The following is a 6,240-nucleotide window of genomic DNA, read 5'->3' as shown; positions in this document are numbered from 1 at the left end:
ATTCTTTTATGTATGATTGGTTATCTTTGCAAGTCTCTTCGAATTATCAGTTTGGTTTGGCCTACTAGATTGATCTTTCTTGCAATGGGAGAAGTGCTTAGCTTTGGGTTCAATCTTGCGGTGTCCTTTCCCAGTGACAGTAGGGGCAGCAAGGCACGTATTGTATTGTTGCCATCGAGGATAACAAGATGGGGTTTATATCATATTGCATGAGTTTATCCCTCTACATCATGTCATCTTACTTAAAGCGTTACTCTGTTCTTATGAACTTAATACTCTAGATGCATGCTGGATAGTGGTCGATGTGTGGAGTAATAGTAGTAGATGCAGGCAGGAGTTGGTCTACTTGTCTCGGACGTGATGCCTATATACATGATCATACCTAGATATTCTCATAACTATGCTCAATTCTGTCAATTGCTCAACAGCAATTTGTTCACCCACCGTAATACTTATGCTCTTGAGAGAAGCCACTAGTGAAACCTATGGCCCCCGGGTCTATTTTCCATCATATTAATCTCCCGACAACAAGCTATTTCTGGTGCCCTTTTTATTTTGTTTTCTTTACTTTGCATCTTTATCATAAAAATACCAAAAATATTATCTTATCATATCTATCAGATCTCACTCTCGTAAGTGATCGTGAAGGGATTGACAACCCCTTTATTGCGTTGGTTGCGAGGATTTATTTGTTTGTGTAGGTGCGGGGACTCGTGCGTGGCCTCCTACTGGATTGATACCTTGGTTCTCAAAAACTGAGGGAAATACTTACGCTACTTTGCTGCATCACCCTTTCCTCTTCAAGGGAAAACCAACGCAGTGCTCAAGAGGTAGCAAGATCCGATTCATCAGTTGATGAATCATCACTCTCCACAGAATCATCATATACGTAGTGATCTTCGCCACCTCCCCCCTGTTGCCAAAAACCTTCATGTTCGGGGGGCAGCTCATTAAGATCTCATTCATGGATAATAAAAACGTACTCTTCTCCTTTTCCCAAATAGTCGACGGTCTTACACCATTGGGATACTTCGGATAGACTGGTAATTCCAAGTATTCCATTATTATTATTAAATAAGAGAATATAAAAAGTAAAGAGGAGAAGACATAACCAGAAAAATTGTGAGAAATAAGTCAATTTATCAAGTTGAGGCATTTCGATTTGGATTTCAAATAAGAAAGAGAAGACTCTGAACCATACTTTTGCTATTTTATATCTATGCACGAGTCGAGAAAACCGTTTTTTTTCACTGGGATTTCTTGGATTTCTTGTTGATTCTGCTTCCCCTTAGCTCCAGCTTTTCCCTCGCCGACCCTTTTATTTCCCGAAAAGGCATTCATTGTTCGTTCTATGCCAGGAACCAGATTTGAACTGGTGACACGAGGATTTTCAATCCTCTGCTCTACCAACTGAGCTATCCTGACTATTTATTGTGCATCATCCTAGTAGAGTACTTGTATCTATGTCAATTAAAGGGACTAAAAAAGAAAAAAGTATTCTCAAATTGGACTTAGTAAATATCAGGATAATGATATGGATTGTGAATGACTTACTTAATAATAGGGATTACTTGCTTATACTATAATATGTTCATTTGTATGAATGGGATAAGATCCAAAGAAGTCAGTTCGGATCCGTTTGTGAAAGAGTACAATAAGAAAGATAGTGAATCTTGTTTGAACCATTAATGAAAAATAGAGGTTGGTACAATAGTTAGGAAGTAAAATGGGCTTTTTATTGGGGATAGAGGGACTTGACTTGAACCCTCACGATTTAGAAAGTCGGCGGATTTTCCTCTTACTAGAAATTTCATTGTGGTCGGTAACATTGGTGAATTAACAGAAATGGAAAGAGAGGGATTTGAACCCTCGGTAAACAAAAGCCTACATAGCAGTTCCAATGCTACGCCTTGAACCACTCGGCCATCTCTCCTACATAATCTTATTATTGACCAGAAACTGAGTGAATAGCGAGTTTTCGTATCACTAAAGTATAGGTACAACCGATCACAGGTTCCATAGGGAGTTTGACTTCCTTTCCAATTTCATATTTCTCAACAACAACTTCTCTCATCCCCACGGATCTATTCAAAATTCTAGAATCGTCCCATGTTTCTATTTCAATTGTATGGCGTGGCGTATACACGTTATGCAAACAGAACGTATGGTTACTTTAGTCTATTTTCTCATGGCTTGTTAAACCTTTATTTTTTCTTTTTGGATCATAACCAAATAAAAACTTCTCGAGTTATCAGAATCCATAGTCAAATTCAGTCCTTGGATATTCAAGTTAGATGAAATAGTAATAGTTTGGCTCACATTGGTATACTACGAAATCCAATCTGATTCAAATATTGAATATCTCTCCTTGTCGGGACAATTTAAGCAGAATAAAATATCTATTATCGATTTTTTAGAATCGAATTAGTCTGTTTTTTTTGCTATTTCGTACTATATAATTCCTTTGTTTATGGGATCATTTTCCCCTAGGGTTTCCAATCAATGGGGGCGTAGTATAGGTAGTTAGAGAGTGTATGCTCCCCTAGCTTGAATTCTTTTTACCCATTCTTTGAGAGTGATAGGTTTGATTTTTCCGTACCGTAATAGAAGAGCTCAGAAGAAAGACCTAATTATATAAAAACACGACCATTCAAGCTAAAGATCAGAGGATCCGTAATAGGACTCTCATAGACTTGCCGGGAAATAGAAAATTTGGAATCGGCTTTTCTTTTGCGCTAAAAAAACACAAAAGAGAAAGAGGAAATGCCATAGCCTATAGCGTCTGTTGGATTTTTTAGGGGTATATAGCGTCTGTTAGATTTTTTGTTTTTTCGAGAAAACTTTCAATCTATTCATATTCATTCATAGATGTACAACGAACACCAGAAATAATAAAAATTACATCCAGGTCCGTGGACTACCTAGCGACGACTACAAGCACTGAAGCGAGCCGCGTCTATTAGATGTCGTAGCACAGCAGGCGCTCATGCACATGGGTTGGACAAATAAGCTTGCTAGACCGCTCACATGTGTGTTTGCTCGGCTTGATTTCTTTTTGTTGCTCGTCTTCTTTCTTTCGCTCGTGTTGTTGTGTTGTTCAAGAAAAACTGGCAACCGACTTTTTTAACTAAACAATGATAGCAAATTTTAAAAAATCATAAAAATGTTCATGAATTTAAAAAAGTTCACGAATTTGAAAAAAGTTCATGAAGTTGAAAAAAAGGGTCGAGAATTAGAAAAATTTAGCGCATTGCGAATGAGTTAATTGTTCTATGATATTAATGTAACTAGCCATGATGACCTCCCCTTAAAAACCATTATAAATAAAAAATCATGTTAGGTCCTTCATTTCTTGACAATACAAACATACATGATTTAGACAACTTATAGCCACCATGCAATGTTTCCAACATGTACAGTCACTAGCATGATGGTATACCATGCAAGTTAATGCAGTTGTAAGAGTAGGAGCACCTTGTTATGATTGTTTTGGCTATGTAGAAATGACATGTTTTTATGGTAAAAATCCATCGTACGCACTCGCTTTGTTCACGGTCTACTCTACAAAGACCAAAGCATCGCCATTGTGTACGGTGGTGTGTACACTGTTGGAGCAGGTGACGAGGGATGTGTTTAGCCCCGCATGGTTGGCAACATAGTCCACGAACACGCCCTCCACCCACCGCGCGTAAATCACATTGTGCATGGTATCGATCTAGTGTAACTTTGTTTTGGTCGTCACCTTTATCTATTCTTGTGTGTGTTAGCGTTGGTTGTGTTCATCCTAGTCGAGTGAGGCCAGGTGTATGAACATTATGCTTTATATCCTCTTAATGCTACAATATGAGGTAATAAAAGTGACTATGGAGGAAAAGTGTGTTACATCATAATCTCATGAGTACTAGAGAAAGTTCTAGAAACAAAAAGTACCTTATATTTAAGTTGTATGTGCGAGCTCTAGTAATTTTCTCTTGTATTTGTGGAGTTCGAGCAGCTGTGCTTGTGGGAATAACTAGTAGGGATGTCCTCATCAAACTCCGAAATGATCTTGTGAAACACTTGTCGGAACCTCATAGGCAATACTCAGCATGCATCATCATGCCTTTATCATGCTTATTATTTATTTCATTTGAACCCCTATGTTGCGTTTGACTTTGAACTTTTAAATATTAAATATCTTTGAAATGTGTGCAATAATTGGCATTGTGTGCAAATATAGTCGAAATGGGGTTTATGTATGCGAAAGGAGAGGGAGATCAGTGGAAATTTTATTGGGAGTTAAGATTATGGCAAGGACTAGTTCCCACCCTCCCAAAGCACTTAAACATAGTGAGGTTAAGTTTAGGAGGTAGTATATGGAGTTCATTTTTAGGGGGAGGAAAGAGATATGTAATCAAACAACCCTTGCACAAGTTCCACTTGATATTATCTTTTTTTCAAACCATTTGCGAGAGTTGCATGTATTCATTAATATAGAAAGGAGATAGCAACACTAAAGATGGCAGGACCAACACAATGCGAAAGTTGGCACAACATGAGAGCACAACACAACCTAATAAACGGTGAATGGTCTAAGGATTTTGTACACAAGCACCAACCAAGCGACTTAGGCAAAAGACTAGCAACCCAAGCAAGAACGAGTATGGACAACAGACATGTAAGAAAGCACAACCATAGATCGAAGGACCTGCAACAATTCAGAGAGATGACCCCGATAGCATAAGCACGAGCCCTCTAGGATGGCACATGCCAATGGTCCAAAGTCACACTTGCTTGAAAAAGAGTGTCAGGGTGAAGACGACCACGACATCATAACTGGCATAGCACCGAAGCAAGGAGAACACGACCACATAGATGTCTCACCACCAAACAGACTCACACACCGAGAAACCAGGTGGGGAAAGATCCACAAAAGAGAGGTTAACCTAGCAACAAGGGAAGGGCATCAATGACCGCGGAGAGGACTGCACACATCCAAACGACCAAAATAAAGACCATATTCAGTCACATCAAGGTGAGCGAGGCGACAGAGAGAGCGGAATGCCAAATCTTGTGGTCTGATGCCAGGATCTGGACAACGTCGACCAAGGCGGGGTGGGGCACCAGATTCGACGATGGGATGCCCAGATCTGGCCGAAGAAAAATGAGGGGAGGTGGAGAAACACCAAAGCTCAGTGGAAACATCATAATGAGGTCACAAATCAGCATCTACTAAGGACGATCGGAGGAGGCGGAACTCCAGATGCGAACGAAAATGAAGGAGGGGAGGGGGAGGATGACTGATACAACACCTTGACTAAACCACAAACCCACAACATGGCAACCATGGGAATCGAGGAGGGAGCGGAGCAGCATTACCAATGACGACTAGGAGCACAACTATATGGTCGTCCCATAGTTGCTGCCCGCCGAAGAGAACGACTACATGGTTGAATGCCCTACAAGATTTGGCTCACGCCCGACTAAAGATGCAAGTGAGAGAGGTTTCCTCGCCACCGCTGACCTCGCTGGTCATGTGGACTCGTCGACGGCAACCTTGAGCAACGATGAAATTAAAGACAAGGAGTGTTGGTAGTGGTATAGAACTGGGCGACTAGGGTTTGGGGATGAGAGGTCAGTCACTGTCACCTAAGCACCTCACACAAGCACGTAAACTTGTCATTATGTCACCTCTTATTGGGTGATTCTACACAAACAACGGGAATAGTTATATGATGTCTTGTTGGATGATGACATGACTATGTTTACGTTTATACTCTCGTTCCGTCCCCTAACCCTAGCCATCTAGGGCAAACTTTCCCCTCCAGACTTCACCGGCGAGCCCGTGGATTCGGCTCCCCTCTGCCCGCCGCACCACCAACCGGTGACAGGAAGGGGAATCCCGATGCCTCCGCTCCGTCTAGTAGCTTAGGTTAGGGTTTTTAGTCCTTGCAGGTGTGGCGCTCATGCAGATGGCGGTGCTTTGTCTTCGAGATTGTTTTTCGAGTTTCGATCCTCCCCGAGTTCGTCCGTATGGACATACTCGGTGAAGCTCCGTCGTAGATTCTAGTCGTCTCCTTGGGGCGGTGAGGTCAGGGTTTCTCGTCATGTGGCGAGTTTTGGTGTTAGGTGCTTCAGATCTATGCAAGAATTCAACGGCGACAATTGCGGCTTTAGGGTGCTAGTCCTTAGGGGCACGTGCACGGAGACTTCCCGACTATCATCGACAAGGTCAAGCCAGCTCCGATAGGGAAGTGGCGA

General features: G+C 41.4%; 2 non-coding genes across 2 annotated transcripts; both read right to left on the bottom strand.

Moving 5' to 3' along the window:
• Positions 1–1,352: 1,352 nt before the first annotated feature.
• Positions 1,353–1,425, bottom strand: TRNAF-GAA (transfer RNA phenylalanine (anticodon GAA)). The gene has a single exon. It is a non-coding gene; the product is annotated as a tRNA-Phe (tRNA).
• A 421-nt stretch (positions 1,426–1,846) lies between these two features.
• On the bottom strand, positions 1,847–1,933 carry TRNAS-GGA (transfer RNA serine (anticodon GGA)). Its single transcript has one exon. It is a non-coding gene; the product is annotated as a tRNA-Ser (tRNA).
• Between the last annotated feature and the right edge of the window lie 4,307 nt (positions 1,934–6,240).

This window comes from Triticum aestivum, chromosome 3D (genome assembly GCF_018294505.1).
Source record: "Triticum aestivum cultivar Chinese Spring chromosome 3D, IWGSC CS RefSeq v2.1, whole genome shotgun sequence".
Lineage (NCBI taxonomy): Eukaryota > Viridiplantae > Streptophyta > Magnoliopsida > Poales > Poaceae > Triticum > Triticum aestivum.
This window is presented reverse-complemented; position numbering and strand designations above follow the sequence as displayed.